The 18,038-nt window shown below is 49.7% G+C and overlaps 1 protein-coding gene across 12 annotated transcripts in view; it reads right to left on the bottom strand.

The window, feature by feature from the left end:
* The window catches only part of PROM1 (prominin 1), a 588,333-nt gene that overhangs the window by 464,753 nt on the left and 105,542 nt on the right, over positions 1–18,038 (bottom strand). The window lies entirely within an intron of this gene.

Here is an 18,038-nt window from a genome sequence, read left to right as displayed (position 1 = left end):
CTGACCCTGGGACGAGCTGACAAGATCCCCGAGGCAAGCTGGATCCCCCTCGCACGACGGTGTTTGATTCAGCAGCGTTTGACAGAGAAAGAATTACCAGCCGGAGGAGAAAGACTTATACCCAAATAAAACCTTCACTTAAAAGCCTATTTAAGCTCTCTGGCTCTGCTTCATTAGACTGTGCTTCCTGAGTCAGTCCTCCATTAGAATTGCCCGGCCCGATCCCTAAGTCTCACCTCACCCTGGGACAAGTGGCGTCAGAAGTGGGATCCTCAGAACAGACCATCTGTAACAGCGAGATGGACGCCCTGATACAACACATGATCAAGGGACAGGAAAAGCTCGAGTGGGCGGTGGAACGACAGCTGTCCTCTGCCCAGGCAGACCGGGAGTTATTCAAATCCATCATCACTGCACACATCGAGAGCCTGAAACATGTGTCGCCTCCACCTACATCCCCTCTCGGAGAAGCACGAGTACACACCCCGAACCCTTCAGGCATTGCTCTCCAAAAAATACCTACACGGTGAAGATCCGGATGCCTTTCTGATGAACTTCGAGAGGGCAGCCCGGGCTTTGGGGTGGCCCGAAGAAAAATGGCCCTTCTTCCTTGCCCCGTTACTCATGGGAGAGGCGCAATCAGCCTATCAGGCTGCGAATCCCTTGTGGAACACGCCATACGCCGTGATTAAAGAAGTCATCTTGGACCACTTGGGACTGGATCAAGAAGCCTACCGCATGAGATTCAGGAAGGAGAGAGGAGTACCCGGAGAGAATCCCAAAACCCTCTTCTTTCGTCTCAAAATGGCCGCGGGTAAATGGCTGAGGCCGGAATCTAGTAGTAAGGAGGAGATCTTATACAAGATCTATTTAGAACAATTCATGGAAGCTCTTCCCTATGCTTCCCAGAGATGGCTTCGCCAACATTCAGGATTGGGTATAGAACAAGCCATCGAAATGGCTGCAAATTATGCAAGAGCCCAACCCAAAAACACCTGTTGGGAAAGTCAGAAAGCTACCAAACATCCCTTACCTCTTAAGACTGATAGAAAACCCAAACCCAGCGTGGAACATCTGCGAACCAAACCTCCAGGAATGATCTCCCCAATGATAAAAGGGCCCCAGTGCTTCGACTGCGGGGAATGGGGCCATATTGCCCGGATGTGCCCCAGAAAACGAGGAGCCGATGGAAGTCGGATATCTTCCCAAGACTGTCTTATACTCTGCAGAAATGGGGGCCTCTTTTTATGTAAGTATGAGGATGAATGGCTGTAAGGTGAGGGCCCTCCTAGATTCAGGGTGTCAACAGTCCGTGGTGCAAGAACGCTTTGTCCTTCCCAGCCAGTACGTCCCAAAGGCAGTAGTGCACATACGATGCGTCCATGGGGACGTTAAGGTATACCCCCTGGCCTCAATCACCTTAATACCCAGGGGTAAGGGACCTTGTACAGTAAGAGTAGGGGTGGTGGATTCCTTACGCGAGGATGTCATTCTAGGGGTGGACAATCCTGACTTCCTTTCCCTCTTTATGAGAACTCTCACTCATCCCAAACAAAAAGGCGAAGATCCCATTCCTGCCTACATGTCCCCCGAGCTATGGACCGCAGGTCGCAGCTTTAGGTTCGCTCAGGCTGAAGATCGAACCTTGATTAACGCCTGGGAAAGTGCTCATGCCCAGCAGGGGACACAAAGGCCGCTCTATCCCAGATTCATCATACAGAATGAATTGCTATATAGGCAAACCCAGGAGGGAAGCAACCCCCAGTTACTAGTACCCCGATCCTTCAGGGAACAGGTGCTCTTCTTCGCCCATACCCATCTTACGGCAGGACACGCCGGTAAAGAGAAAACCACGGACAGCATCGTAAGACATTTCTTTTGGTCGGGTATATATAAAGATGTGCAAGATTACTGTCCCAAATGCGAGATTTGTCAGAGACGGAACACTTACCGCCCCAGCGCTGCCCCGTTACAACCGTTGCCCATCATCGGAGTCCCCTTTGAGCGTGTGGGCATGGATTTAATAGGCTCCCTGCCTAAGTCTTCCAAAGGACATATTTATGCTCTGGTGATCGTGGACTACGCCACTAAGTTCATCGAAGCATTTCCATTAAGAGCCCCCACGACCTCGGCCATTGCCGACCGATTCGTGGAATTATTTTCCCGAGTGGGGTTTCCCAAAGAAATGTTGACGGATCAAGGAACACCGTTTACCTCCAAACTGATGAAGGAAATCTGCAAGACTCTGGACATACGGCATCTGAAAACCTCGGTCTACCACCAACAGACAGATGGTCTGGTAGAAAGGTATAACCAGTCACTCAAAACTACCCTAAAGAAGATGCTGACGTCCGAAGGCCCTGACTGGGACCGGCTGTTCCCCTTGGCCCTTTACGTGCTGCGTGCCCAAAAACGAAGCAGTCTAGGATGCTCATCTTTTGAGCTTTTGTACGGACGCCTCCCTAAGTCCCTTTTGGAGATGACCAAAGACATGTGGGAATCTGAGGAGATTGAAGAACAGAAATCCGTGCTGGATTACACTTTTCACTTGAAGACCAAACTCGGTAAGTTGAGAAACCTCGCTTACTCCAATTTAGAACAGAAACAAGGACAACAAAAGAGGAACTACGACAAAGTGAAGAGATTGAGGCGCCTCTCTGTGGGGAAGTGGGCCCTTGTGCTGTTGCCCTCCATAAGCAGCAAGAGCAAGAACGAATAGCAGGGACCCTTCCAGATCATAGAAACGATAGGGGATACCACCTATAGATTGCGCCTGTCTTCAAGTAAAACCCAGTGCTACCACATCAATCTTCTAAAGGAATGGTTAGGACCAGCTCCTAGAGGAGTCCATGTGGCGACACCTTCTCCAACAAACCCTTCAACTTTGCAGAACCTAGTGATAAACCCAGAACTGTCCAGACAGAAGGAGGAAGCCCTACTCAACGTCCTCCTCCCCTTTGCAACCATCTTCTCTGATTTGCCTGGAAAGACCGATATAGTAGAACACCACATTGAAACCCCGTGTGGAAAGATTGTAAAACAGCGGCCCTACCGAATCCCAGCAGCCCGAAGGGAAGCCGTGAGGAAGGAGATCCGGGATATGCTGGCCCTGGGTGTAATCAGGCCCTCGAAAAGCAACTGGTCCTCACCAATCGTGATGATCCCAAAACCCGATGGATCCAAAAGGTTTTGTATGGATTTCCGGGCTCTGAATGCGATCTCCAACTTTGACACGTACTCTATCCCTAGGGTAGATGAACTAATAGAGAAAATAGGAGACGCTATGTACATTACCACCCTGGACCTCACGAAGGGGTATTGGCAGGTGCCCCTTCGGGAGGAAGACCGGAAGAAAACGGCCTTTGTCACCGAAGAAGGCCTATACGAATTTACAGTACTACCCTTTGGCCTCCATGGGGCGCCCGCAACTTTCCAGCACCTCATGAACAATGTCTTGCAGCCATATCTGTCCGTCAGTTCAGCTTACCTGGATGACATTGTCATATTCAGCCGGAGTTGGGAGGAACACCTACACCACATACGGATCATACTGACCGCCCTAAGACAAGCAGGGCTACACATCAATGCCAAAAAGTCTAGAGCAGCTTTTCCAAGAGTCAACTACCTGGGGTACGTTCTAGGGGATGGACACATCGCTCCACAGACAAAAAAAGTGAAGGCAATCGAAGAGGTCCCCTTTCCGTCTAATAAAAGGGATTTGAGAGCCTTCTTAGGCATCATAGGCTATTACAGACGCTTTATTCCCAGATTCGCGGAAGTAGCCTCTCCCCTTACAGACCTGTTGCGCAAAGAAGTAAAACCCAGAGAACTGAGCCATCCCTCCCCTGACGCTCTGACTGCCTTCAAAGAACTCAAAAACACCATGACCACCGCCTCCGTTCTAGTCTCACCGGATTTTGACAAGCCCTTTTTTCTGGCCACTGAGGCTTCTAATGTGGGAGTAGGGGCTGTCCTGTCCCAGAAGGGTACCGATGGGCTGGAACACCCAGTGCTGTATATAAGCCGGAAATTATTTCCCAGGGAGACTAGGTATTCCACCATAGAGCAGGAGTGTTTGGCCATTAAATGGGCGATAGAGAAATTGCAATATTATTTGGAGGGAAGGCCATTCATCCTCCATACTGATCATGCCTCATTAAGATAGATGCACCAAAATAGCAGTCATAATCCCCGGATCCTCCGCTGGTTCCTCTCTCTACAACCATACTCCTTTTCAGTACTGCACAAAAAAGGCAAGGAAAATGGGAATGCGGATTTCCTATCCCGGGTGTTTCCTCTCCCCGATCGGGAGAGTCCAGGGGGGGAGGTGTGTGACAGGGCGGGCCCCCTGTGTGATAAGGAGGGTCCCATAACGGGGGATCAGACTCCGGACTGGTGGTCCGCCCCCAGGATTTCACGTACCTCCGTTCCCTTCCAACAGCAGCCTGGTCGTGAAGTAGCCGAGGAGTGGGAGACCGGAGATCCCGACTACTGGTGGCTAAAAGCGGAAGGGATGGAATCCTGTCACTTTAACGAGAGGGATCCCGCAGATGAAGCCCCGCCCCTTTGGAGAGTCACGCCAACGTCAAAAGGGGGCCGGAACCAGGAAGCGACGAACGGCGTTTCCCTGGAGGCGAGGAGAGAAGACAGAGAAGGAGTGTACCGAAATCGTGAGGAGAACGAGGCCATCGTGAAGACCGGAGCAGAGACGGGGAAGCCAGGAGGCCAACGTATTAACGCATCGCCCCACCACGTTCCCACGGGAGGAGCGTGGCTCCAACAGGTACGGGGCAGAGTGGCGGGCTGGAGGGGACACCGAGTCCAACCTACCGAGTAGACTGTAAATTTGTACAGCCCCTTGTAAAGCTCTCATCCCCTATTTCCCTGTACCTCACGAGCACTGCCCCACGGTCCTTACTTGTATATGTTCACTTTGGCACATGTTTCCCTCACTCACGGTCCTAAAGTCAGAAGGTCCCAAAACCCGTTCCTAATACGTCCTTTGCCTCTTTCCTTCCATACGGCGACTCCTGACCCTGGGACGAGCTGACAAGATCCCCGAGGCAAGCTGGATCCCCCTCGCACGACGGTGTTTGATTCAGCAGCGTTTGACAGAGAAAGAATTACCAGCCGGAGGAGAAAGACTTATACCCAAATAAAACCTTCACTTAAAAGCCTATTTAAGCTCTCTGGCTCTGCTTCATTAGACCCTGCTTCCCGAGTCAGTCCTCCATTAGAATTGCCCGGCCCGATCCCTAAGTCTCATCTCACCCTGGGACACATGCCCTGACAGTGAAAACACGAACATGCTGTTTTTCACTGTAGCAAGGCCAGTGGCCCCATTGGCTACCACGGAGTTCCACTAGCCATCGCACATTTGCCTCAGTTGATTCCGATTTAGAATTAAGAACATCAGAATCTTAAACTAGAGATGCAACATGTTTGGGAGTCATCTAAACTACCAGTGATGTACTCCAATAAATTCAGTTATGGAAAATACATATTGTGTAAACATGAGTGGAGTGTGAAAAGAGAAAAGAAAACATTTTCATGACAAAGGTACAGAGAGCGTGTGACAGGAGATATATATATATATATATATATAAAACTATGATTGATGCACAATTAATTTTAATTGTCTCATACACAGGGGTTACAAGGGAGTGAGTCTTTCGTCTATTTCTTCTGGATTGCGGGAAGTAAAAAGCGAGTAACAACATGTACGTGTCATGTGACCAAGGCCGTTTTCAGCGGCTGAAACGCGTTATGGCTGACTGAATTAAAAAAGAACTTGAAATCCGCGTTTGAGTCGGCTCCATTTTTTTTCAGTGATTGCAAATGTGAAGTTGATATTTGCAGGGAGACTGTACCCTCGAGTGGACCACCCACATTTGGACCAGCAGCATCCAGTTAACTTAGGGTGCACCGCGGCGTGACGCGGTGTCTTTGGAGGTGAAGTGTAAAGCAGCCGCAGGCCCCCTGTATGGAAAATCCAGGACTGGATTAAACTGAGCTGGAGGATCATAAGTGTGCATCGGACCGGAGAGTAGGCTGACGTACTGAGAAGACCCCAAGCGAGCGGAAAACAGTTCAGGTGTGGGGGCAGAAGACAAGGGTCATAGAAGCATTTCAGCCATCGACAGTTGCCACATTCAAGATAAAGCTATATGTCAGCCAACATGTACGTGAAAGAGAAGAGGAGGCTGAACAGATGCTCAGCGAACCGAGTACGCAAGGAACAAAGAAAGATCAGTCGAGAGACGGAGTGCATGCCCAAACCAACAGATCTTCAAAAGATGTTGAAGACATTGGGAAAATTAAACCGCAAGGAAATCACAAAATGGTGGGAGGTGAAAGCTCTGACAAAATATCTGGAGGTGGGCCAGATCCCCTTCGTGGTCTAAGAATACTCACTGCGCCGAGTTTTGAGAACCCTGACGAGCTTAAAGTGTGGGCAGCCAGTAACTTGGAGGCATCAGCAAGATTACTACAAATCTTGATCAAATACACCGACAAAGACAGGCAGAGGATTTTGCAAGAAATTGAACTGCTGGAAACTGACCTCAACACTAGATCTGAGAATGATGTAATAGTGAAGTTCAAAACAGATATGCAAACCGGTCTGAAAAAGCATGAGGACACTATCAAAAAAAAAGTAAGGTGCAAAAGTTCACTATAGATTGAATTTACTACGAGAGTGGGCAAATGTTCACATTTGCCAATAGATTTGACCCCCTGAGAAAACAGCGGCAGGAGGAAGGGAACAGAATACAACAGGAGAGAAGACTAACGGATACTGAGACAGAGTTGAGCTCTGAAATAGAAACTGACAATGAAGATTTGAGCAAAGGCCATGATCAAAGCAGAGCTACGCCAGCTAGAAAGATAACAAGTTCAGATGAATTAGATTTTTCACGTTTAGACCGGCGCTTAACGCTCAGACCACAGATACCAAGGGCTCAAAAGCAACCAGAAGAAGGTACCGGCAGAACAAACAGTGGCAAAAACTCAGTCAGGCGAAACAGAAACACCAAAAGATCATGGAAACAAAAGTAATAGGCACAGAAACCAGCAGAGGGGGATCAATTGTGAATCTCACTGACTTGACACTAACCAAAGCGGAGGAAGAAATGTTATTGTTGGGACTATCATATTGCCCAAGGAATACAATAGATTATCCCCAAACAAGAATAGATACCTTCAAATTCATAAGGTAACTCAACTTATTGAAAGTAAGATAACCCAGATAACCCATCTGATCTCGCCCACCATACAAGACCTGCTCAACTCATCCCTCCAGACTGGTACTGTTCCACCTCCATGGAAAAGGGCAATGGTTAGAGCTCTATTAAAAAAGCCCAATCTGGATCAATCCAACCCCGCTAACTATAGACCTATATCCCTTCTGCCATGGCTTAGCAAACTTCTCGAGAAGCATGTAAACATCATTCTCACTGACTTCCTGGAAGCCAACAACATACTAGACCTCTCTCAGACCGGCTTCAGGCCCCGTCATGGTACGGAGACTGCACTTATTGCAGTGACGGAGGAGGCACGGAGGATCTTGGACGATGGCGGGTCCACAGCCATCGTCCTACTCGACCTAAGTGCCGCCTTCGACACTGTCAATCATAACATCCTACTTCACCAGCTTAACAAAATAGGAGTGTCAGGCACAGCACTCATTTGGCTGAGGTCTTTCCTTACGGATAGATCCTTCCAGGTCTTTGAAAGGGACTTCACCTCAGCCAGTAAACCCCTCACTTGTGGAGTGCCTCAGGGCTCCTCCCTGAGCCCTACCCTTTTTAATGTCTACCTACGCCCCCTAGCTGATGTCGTCCGCCCATTCGGGGTGAAAATTGTCACCTACGCGGACGACACGCAGCTAGTGGTAGCACTGGACCCCCCCCTGAACTCTCATCACAGATTACATATCTGCCTTGAAGCCGTCGCTGCTTGGATGTCTAGCTCTTGTCTCAAACTTAACGGGTACAAAACAGAGATAATGCTCCTTGGAAATAACATCTCGAAATCCATCAATCCCATCTGGCCTCTCTGCTTAGGAAGCCCCCCGCAACCCAAGGAGCAAATCAAGAGCTTAGGCATCTGGCTCGACCACACTCTAACCTTCAACTACCAAGCCACCAAGCTTGCTGCCACCTGCTTCGGGCTGATGAGACTTCTCCGCAAAATTCTCCCCCTCCTTCCGTTCCATTCAAGACGGATTATGGTTCAAGGCCTGATCCTCTCCCGTCTCGATTGTGGAAACGCCCTATATCTGGGGGCCCCACAATCTACACTTAACAGACTCCAGGTCATTCAAAACTGTGCGGCAAGAATCCTCCTGGATATCCCCCGCCGAACTTCAGTCAGAGCCAGATTGAAGGATCTTCACTGGCTCCCGGTGAGATCCAGAATTGAATTTAAGAGCATGTGCATCGCACACCGATCCTACTGGGGTACAGGCCCTCTATTAACTCCCCCCTGATGAAAGCCTATCTACCCTCCCGCCCACTCAGGTCTACGACCTCCCACCTCGCCTCAGTACCACGCATTAGGAAGGCCAGATGTGGAGGCCGCTCGCTTTCTTACAACCTGGCTAGGATCTGGAACTCCCTTCCCCTCCCTATCAGATCAGAACCTAACCTTCTCACCTTCCGTAAACTATTAAAAACTTGGCTCTTCAGCAAAATTCCAATCTAACTTTTCACTCAGCTTCTCTTACTCCAGCCTCTCCAGCCCAACTCACTCTTTTCTATAGCGCTGGGACGCCCCTGGGTAGCCAACGCGCTTTACAAATTATCAATACAATACAATACAATACAATACATACACTAAGTAAAAGTCCCACCTATACAACTAAAGTAGTGGGGAGCACGTTAAGGGCACCAACGGAGAGTGCCACTGTTGAGGATCTTTCATTATTGCAAGCACTAAGGCAGCTAGAAACTGGAAGTGTGGACTCCAACATGGAGGTTACTAGTCAGGACATTATTCAAGAACACAGTATAGAGGTGGGAGAAGCGGCATCTACACCATCACTGTAAAGGACAACATAGATACTTTTCATGAGCTGATCACTGAAAGCCTAAAAAAGATTTTAGGGAGACCAATGAAGGCAGAATAAATTTAACAGCCAATGAATGGAAATTCTATTGATTAGTGGCCAAATTAAGAAAGCACAAAAATTTAGTGGAACGGACCACCGACAAAGGAGGTAATGTCATGCTATGCCTCTCAACATTTATTTTCAGGAAGCCCAGGTCCAACTAGGACAAAGAGACACCTACAGGAAAAGTAAACAGATGACATTAACCAAGGCTTATTCTGAATACACACAAGAGTTGGAACAGTGGATGAACAACGGCCTGCTGTCCCATGATGAATATCTGTACCTGAGAAATGACACTCCCAAAACACCTATCTTTTATCTAATTCCGAAGGTGCATAAAAATGCTTGCTGCCCCCCCTGGACCTCTGATCATCTCTGCAATTGGAAGAATTGTTAAGAACACATCCAAATGCATAGATTTCTTTTTGCAAAATGATGTGAAAAATGTACCATCCTATATAAGGGATAGTGGTGATTTCCTGAAAATTATCTACGACACACCCACTGAACAGGACTATGTGCTGATGGCACTAGACAACTCTCTACATGAGCATAGCACACACGGTTTGCTTAAGAGCCATGCAACATTTCCTACGAGATAGACCAGTAGGTCTTTACAATCGTACCCAAATGTTGAGTACCATGGCAAAGAGATCCCTGGAAAGTAACTTTTCTAGTTTGGGAAGAGTTGAACCGCCAACAGCGTGCAACTGTGATGGACACCTGTTTCGCCCCCAGTTATGTATGTTTACATGTAGGCTGGCGGGAGGAACAGGTGCTCCGCAGAGAACATGCACAAATTAGGGATGAACACATAGTGTTGTGGGCAAGATATATAGATGATCTCTTTGTGGTTTGAAGGGGCTCGATTAATTCTGCAGAACAGTTTGTGAAGCTCCTTAACAATAATGAATTGAATTTAAAGTTTTCATATGATATCAGTAAGACCAGTGTAACATTTCTAGATATAGAAGTGTATGTCCAGGAGGGTAAACTGAAAATGAGGCTTCATAGAAAAAAGACAGCAAGGAATACAACCCTCCATGCTTCCAGCTTTCACCCCGACCAGACCAAACTGAACATTCCCTATGACGAGATGCTACGGGCGAAGAGAAATTGTAGCACTGAGGCCAAACTAAACAAGCATTTACAATGCAACGGTCTCGGCATTGCAAAAGTTAGAACTATTAGCATTGTAAATGAATGCGAGTTTAAGGTCTTGACATTGTAAATGACAAGGTCTTTTATTTATGTTTTAAAAACCAAAACATAAATAAAAGTCATTGTCATTTACAATGCCAATAGCTCAAAGTCGTGTAATGTGTATGCCAAACTACATTAGCCTCCTGACGAGTGCCCTTTCACTTAATTTTTTACAAATGAAAGCTCTGGCATTTTTTTTAAACAAATTAAGCACTGGTGATGTCCGTGTGTGCATGGCAGTGGTGGTGTCCGTGTGTGCATGGCAGTGGTGGTGTCCGTGTGTGCATGGCAGTGGTGGTGTCCGTTTGTGTATGGCAGTGGTGGTGTCCGTGTGTGCATGGCAGTGGTGGTGTCCGTGTGTGCATGGCAGTGGTGGTGTGCGTGTCTGCATGGCAGTGGTGGTGTCCGTGTGTGTATGCCAGTGGTGGTATCCGTGTGTGAATGGCAGTGGTGGTGTCCGTGTGTGCATGGCAGTGGTGGTATCCGTGTGTGTATGCCAGTGGTGGTATCCGTGTGTGTATGGCAGTGGTGGTGTCCGTGTGTGCATGGCAGTGGTGGTGTCCGTGTGTGCATGGCAGTGGTGGTGTCCATGTGTGCATGGGAGTGGTGGTGTGCGTGTGTGCACGGCAGTGGTGGTGTCCGTGTGTGCATGGCAGTGATGGTATCCGTGTGTGTATGCCAGTGGTGGTATCCGTGTGTGTATGGCAGTGGTGGTGTCCGTGTGTGCATGGCAGTGGTGGTGTCCGTGTGTGCATGGCAGTGGTGGTGTGCGTGTCTGCATGGCAGTGGTGGTATCCGTGTGTGCATGGGAGTGGTGGTGTCCATGTGTGTATGGCAGTGGTGGTGTGCGTGTGTGCACGGCAGTGGTGGTGTCCGTGTGTGCATGGCAGTGGTGGTATCTGTGTGTGTATGCCAGTGGTGGTATCCGTGTGTGTATGGCAGTGGTGGTGTCCGTGTGTGCATGGCAATGGTGGTGTCCTTGTGTGTATGGCAGTGGCGGTGTCCGTGTGTGCATGGCAGTGGTGGTGTCCGTGTGTGCATGGCAGTGGTGGTGTGCGTGTCTGCACGGCAGTGGTGGTGTCCGTGTGTGCATGGCAGTGGTGGTATCCGTGTGTGTATGCCAGTGGTGGTATCCGTGTGTGTATGGCAGTGGTGGTGTCCGTGTGTGCATGGCAGTGGTGGTGTCCGTGTGTGCATGGCAGTGGTGGTGTCCATGTGTGCATGGGAGTGGTGGTGTGCGTGTGTGCACGGCGGTGGTGGTGTCCGTGTGTGCATGGCAGTGATGGTATCCGTGTGTGTATGCCAGTGGTGGTATCCGTGTGTGTATGGCAGTGGTGGTGTCCGTGTGTGCATGGCAGTGGTGGTGTCCGTGTGTGCATGGCAGTGGTGGTGTGCGTGTCTGCATGGCAGTGGTGGTATCCGTGTGTGCATGGGAGTGGTGGTGTCCATGTGTGTATGGCAGTGGTGGTGTGCGTGTGTGCACGGCAGTGGTGGTGTCCGTGTGTGCATGGCAGTGGTGGTATCTGTGTGTGTATGCCAGTGGTGGTATCCGTGTGTGTATGGCAGTGGTGGTGTCCGTGTGTGCATGGCAATGGTGGTGTCCTTGTGTGTATGGCAGTGGCGGTGTCCGTGTGTGCATGGCAGTGGTGGTGTCCGTGTGTGCATGGCAGTGGTGGTGTGCGTATCTGCATGGCAGTGGTGGTATACGTGTGTGCATGGGAGTGGTGGTGTGCGTGTGTGCACGGCAGTGGTGGTGTCCGTGTGTGCATGGCAGTGGTGGTATCCGTGTGTGTATAGCAGTGGTGGTGTCCGTGTGTGCATGGCAGTGGTGGTGTCCGTGTGTGCATGGCAGTGGTGGTGTCCGTGTGTGCATGGGAGTGGTGGTGTGTGTGTGTGCACGGCAGTGGTGGTGTCCGTGTGTGCATGGCAGTGGTGGTATCCGTGTGTGTATGCCAGTGGTGGTATCCGTGTGTGTATGGCAGTGGTGGTGTCCGTGTGTGCATGGCAGTGGTGGTATCCGTGTGTGCATGGCAGTGGTGGTGTCCGTGTGAGCATGGGAGTGGTGGTGTGCGTGTGTGCATGGGAGTGGTGGTGTCCGTGTGTGCATGGGAGTGGTGGTGTGCGTGTGTGCACGGCAGTGGTGGTGTCCGTGTGTGCATGGCAGTGGTGGTGTCCGTGTGTGTATGCCAGTGGTGGTGTCCGTGTGTGTATGGCAGTGGTGGTGTCCGTGTGTGCATGGCAGTGGTGGTGTCCGTGTGTGCATGCCAGTGGTGGTATCCGTGTGTGCATGGCAGTGGTGGTGTGCGTGTCTGCATGGCAGTGGTGGTATCCGTGTGTGCATGGGAGTGGTGGTGTCTGTGTGTGCATGGCAGTGGTGGTGTGCGTGTGTGCACGGCAGTGGTGGTGTCCGTGTGTGCATGGCAGTGGTGGTATCTGTGTGTGTATGCCAGTGGTGGTATCCGTGTGTGTATGGCAGTGGTGGAGTCCGTGTGTGCATGGCAATGGTGGTGTCCTTGTGTGCATGGCAGTGGCGGTGTCCGTGTGTGCATGGCAGAGGTGGTGTCTGTGTGTGCATGGCAGTGGTGGTGTGCGTGTCTGCATGGCAGTGGTGGTATACGTGTGTGCATGGGAGTGATGGTGTGCGTGTGGGGACGGCAGTGGTGGTGTCCGTGTGTGCATGGCAGTGGTGGTATCCGTGTGTGTATGGCAGTGGTGGTGTCCGTGTGTGCATGGCAGTGGTGGTGTCCGTGTGTGCATGGCAGTGGTGGTGTCCGTGTGTGCATGGGAGTGGTGGTGTGCGTGTGTGCACGGCAGTGGTGGTGTCCGTGTGTGCATGGCAGTGGTGGTATCCGTGTGTGTATGCCAGTGGTGGTATCCGTGTGTGAATGGCAGTGGTGGTGTCCGTGTGTGCATGGCAGTGGTGGTATCCGTGTGTGCATGGCAGTGGTGGTGTCCGTGTGTGCATGGGAGTGGTGGTGTGCGTGTGTACATGGCAGTGGTGGTGTCCGTGTGTGCATGGGAGTGGTGGTGTGCGTGTGTGCACGGCAGTGGTGGTGTCCGTTTGTGCATGGCAGTGGTGGTATCCGTGTGTGTATGCCAGTGGTGGTATCCGTGTGTGTATGGCAGTGGTGGTGTCCGTGTGTGCATGGCAGTGGTGGTGTCCGTGTGTGCATGGCAGTGGTGGTGTCCGTGTGTGCATGGCAGTGGTGGTGTCCGTGTGTGCATGGCAGTGGTGGTGTCCGTGTGTGCATGGCAGTGGTGGTGTCCGTGTGTGCATGGGAGTGGTGGTGTCCGTGTGTGTATGGCAGTGGTGTTGTCTGTGTGTGCATGGCAGTGGTACATGCATCATCAAAATTATTAATTCATATAAATAAGGTCACCATAAATTACACATTTAAAAAGCTTTGACCGTAGCTCACAGAACAAGGTGAATTCTCACATGGAGTATGGGAGTGTAGCGCAATTCCTAGCTTTTGTGGCAAGTAGGTCAGGGATCTGATGTTGTGGAAGGCAGTTCACCCGGACCCAAAGAACTGCATTATTAGGCCTCCTGGAAAAAAGTTTTACGCATTTGGGGCTGTTTATTGCTAAGAGGTGCACTGCGCTGAACAGGTGTATAAAGGACGCTCCTGAGGTAGCGCTTAGACCCATATGCAGCAAGAGAGGTATATTATTTTGCAAACTTCATTTTGTCAGGCCGTTGCTTGCTTAAATAAGAAATGTGTGTGGCTTGTGGATGTCTAACATTATCATGCATGAGCGACTTCTATGCTTAGTTTTACCTGCTTTCATTCATGTGGTCATCCATGGTAAACCCAAGTTATACTATACTGTACCCACCACTCGATCGTTTTGGCATAGTGATGGTGCACGTGCTATTTCTTCATGTTGAACATCTAGTTTTGGAAATGCCAATAAAGCTGTTTATTAAAAGAAATAATAAAATGAACAGTGCCCCTGTTAGGGCAAGGCAATGGAGCCAGTAAGCAGCGGCCATCTCATCCCCCAGATGCCCGGCATGTTGTGGCAGTCACTGTCACGTACATCACACATGTATATGCGCTGACAGTTGTGATTCTTAAAGGTCCCATTTTACGGTTCCAAACAAGAGCTGAATCTCAGAGATGACCTCACTCAACGAGCTACATTCTTTACGAGTTAGCGTTCACATCAATAAGACTAGGTGTAAGGAACACTGAACACACAACACCAAAATCAAAATGTAAGGCAGGCCATTAATTCAGTCTTAGGCTTCGAATGGGACCTAGCAATGTTCTTGACTGGCAGGACTCTTGCGCCACTTTGTCTCCTCTTGCAGGACCACGTTAACACCTCATCCACAAACACAGATTGACAAGAAATGCACATTAAAGCAGGAGTGATGCAATTGCCTGGGAACTGAGAATGGCATAATGTTTTGATTCCAGATGACGCGAGGGAGAAAAAAAGGCAGAATCAGACTCCTGTCGCCGTTCAAACGTGGAACCAGCTGTTGACTGTGGCACAAAATGTGATTATATTCCAATTCATGAACGTATGCTTTGCGAGGTCGTGCCTCGAGTGAGTAGCAGTGATTAAAAATCAAATTTAGCAATGTGGAAACAGCGTACTGAATGTTTTTGGTACGTGGGGCAACCTAGAACAGCACATACTTGACACAAGACAACTAATTATCTAACTGCAAAGTCAACCGATCGTCGGCGGATGAAGAAAAGAAGCCTGCTTGAAGGGGCAGCCATGTGTGTGTTATCAGCGCCGCGCGCTGGTATGCAGACTCCCCTTGCATACCAGTAGGCGCGCGACGCGATTCGGGCTGCATTCGCATGCTCTGGATACAAGACCTGGCCGCGCGCACAACGTTGTCCTATGGGGAAACGCTGCGCGCGGCCAGGTCTTGTCTCACTTCGGCGTCTCAGACTGCTGAGACGCCGACAATAGTTCTCTGGCGAGAACGCGCTTTCAGCGCGTTATAGCCGAGCCCTAAAAAGTGCCAGGATGAAATGACTCATAGATTTCTTGAAAGAGGCTATAAAAAACAGTAATTGATAAGGCCCGTCAAGTGGCTAACAAAAAGAAAAGAGAAGCGGTTCTATTCTCTAAAATAAATTCAAGAGAAGGAGAAAGTCAAACACTACTGAGATTTTTAATCACTTACAATACACAGGATAAAGCACTCAGGGACTTATTGAACAAGCATTTACAATGCAATGGTTTCGCCTTTTGAAAAGTTAGAGCTATTGGCATTGTAAATGACAAAATTTGTATTTATGTGTTGGTTTTGAAAACAGATAAATAAATGGCATTGTCATTTACAATGCCAATAGTTTAATCTCTGGCAAATGCCACTCATCGAGCTGAAACACTCCGCTGCAGTCACAACTGTGGTTTGGAAAAGACACGGACACGCTGGAAGTAAATATAGTGTTACTGGAAATCACAGCACGCATTAGTCAATTTCCTGGAAGAACCTCGATTCTATTAACTACCAGCAGGGTACACGCTGTTTTTGACCGAGCTGACATTTTTGGCCACATTCATAAGTGATGACATTTGTAGTGGTGGCCTCGGGCAAATTATTTGGCTTTGCAAGCGAAAAATGAAAACTGGCCCCAAACACCAAGTGTTCATCACATGGTGATAATGCACAGAACATACCATTAAGCTATAGCTCCGTGGTAAGTAACGCAACCAAGGGAGGAAGATCCACACCTTTAACAGTACTCTCATGTAACGTAACTGGTTCAATTGAACAGTGCTCTGACACCTTCGGGTAAAGTCAGCGCATTATAAGAATGCATTAAAGAAACAAATAAATAAAGTAGAAGAGCAACGCACAAAAAGCACAACTGACCGCACCAGGATACAGAAAGGTACCAGCAGGTAAAAACCATAAAGACAGTGCGCCAGACCTGAAATATGCAGAAAGCCAAACCACTAAAAATAAGGAGAGGAGTAGACCAAAAGCACAGGAAGAAGAGCGGCGAAGCCGAGACACGAACCGGCAACCCCAGCCACAGGGACGAGTACATTAGCCACTAGGCTATCTTCCAGCTCTCTCACACGCATGCATAGTGCACAGAAGTATGCAGGAACAAAGGGGAAACCAATACCCGCAGAGCGTGAAAAATAACCCCAGGACAGGAGAAAGGCGTACACAGACTCATGGCCGGAACCTGAGTCCGAAACCCCTAAAAGGAGAGTATGTGGAATCCGACACACAGCAATGGGACACCAGTGCCCAGCTTAGAGAAAATGTCATATGTAACAAAACAAACGGGAAGCATTCATTAGAAACGAGAGCCCCTTTCAACAGCACTCGCCCACTCCCCTGACAAAAGTAAACCAGACACGCAGCTAAAGCAGTGCAAAAAAAAAAAAAATACCCCAAGTCGAGGGGGTGGGGGGTGGAAAGCATACAGCAGCCCCGGGGAAGGCAGTGAGCGGCTTGCAACACAAAGCGGCAAAAATGATCACGAGGCAGGAGCCAAAGCAATCGGCGGGCAAAAGCGGCCCACGCACGACAAGCGCAGGCAGCCACTGGAGCGACATAAAGGGAGCCCTCACAAATACGAGGCACAATGCCCACAACCTCCCGCAGTGTGTACAACGTAGCACTGAGGTACAGCAGCCGTCGCAACGCCAGCACCGGGCCGAGAGGGTGGACTGGAGCGGAATGCAAGAAACCCCATAACAAAGCCTGTAGCCCTCCCGGGGGCCGAAGGGACCCCGACAGAGAATGTATCCACAGTGCGGTCCAATAACCGAGAGGTGGGGAGGGACTCCCAGGGCTATGTGGAGCAGTGAGGCAGCCGAGCCGAACCACAGAGCCCGCTAAAGCAGGGCAAACGGCCCCAGAAGCTGAAGGAAACGCACAGCTCACCACAGCAACGGGCACACGGACAGCGGGAGGGGGGACGGCACACGGACAGCGGGAGGGGGGACGGCACACAGACAGCGGGAGGGGGGACGGCACACGGACAGCGGGAGGGGGGACGGGCACACGGACAGCGGGAGGGGGGACAGAGGAAGGCAGGACAGCAGCAAGCACTCACCAGAGGTCGGGGCAAATGACAAAATAAAAGGCGGCCAAAAAAAAAAAAAGTAAACGCCCACCGCTGCATGACGTAGGCAAAAGCCTAAAAATCTCGGGAACGCCCACGAATCTGCTCCGGCTATGATGGACAGATCTCTGTTCCAATGGCTAGCCTCCATTTATGGAGCTAGCCAATGGAACAGAGGGGCGGGACTACAGACACACACTGCACACAAAGGTTTCACCTGCGCGAAACGCTGCATGCGCAGCTTTCGACAGGCGAAACCTAATAATAACTGGCACATACTGAAATCAGACCCAGTCATAGGTATGACACTTCCGAGACACACCCCCATAGCATATTGGAGAGAACCATCTTTAATAGATTCAATATAACGTAGTCCTGAGATGGACCATGAACAAAGTTGCCTAAGACCATCCCATGTAGCACGACACTGTGAGATGTTACATCAGAGGAATCCAAACCGATTCGGTCGGAATGCATTCCGAACGGAATTGTTATCGGCCCCTTAGTATTGTGAGCAGCTTTTATTTATTAGACAGAATCTTTTCAGCATGGCCAATTCTATGAAACATAGAAGACTGTGTGCACCAGGTTTTGAACTATGTATGCGTGCTTCATTTGCTTCAGAAGGTGGGCTATCTATAACATTTTCCACACCGTTAAGG

The sequence above is a fragment of the Lissotriton helveticus genome, chromosome 2_2 (genome assembly GCF_964261635.1).
Source record: "Lissotriton helveticus chromosome 2_2, aLisHel1.1, whole genome shotgun sequence".
NCBI classification, from domain to species: domain Eukaryota; kingdom Metazoa; phylum Chordata; class Amphibia; order Caudata; family Salamandridae; genus Lissotriton; species Lissotriton helveticus.
This window is presented reverse-complemented; position numbering and strand designations above follow the sequence as displayed.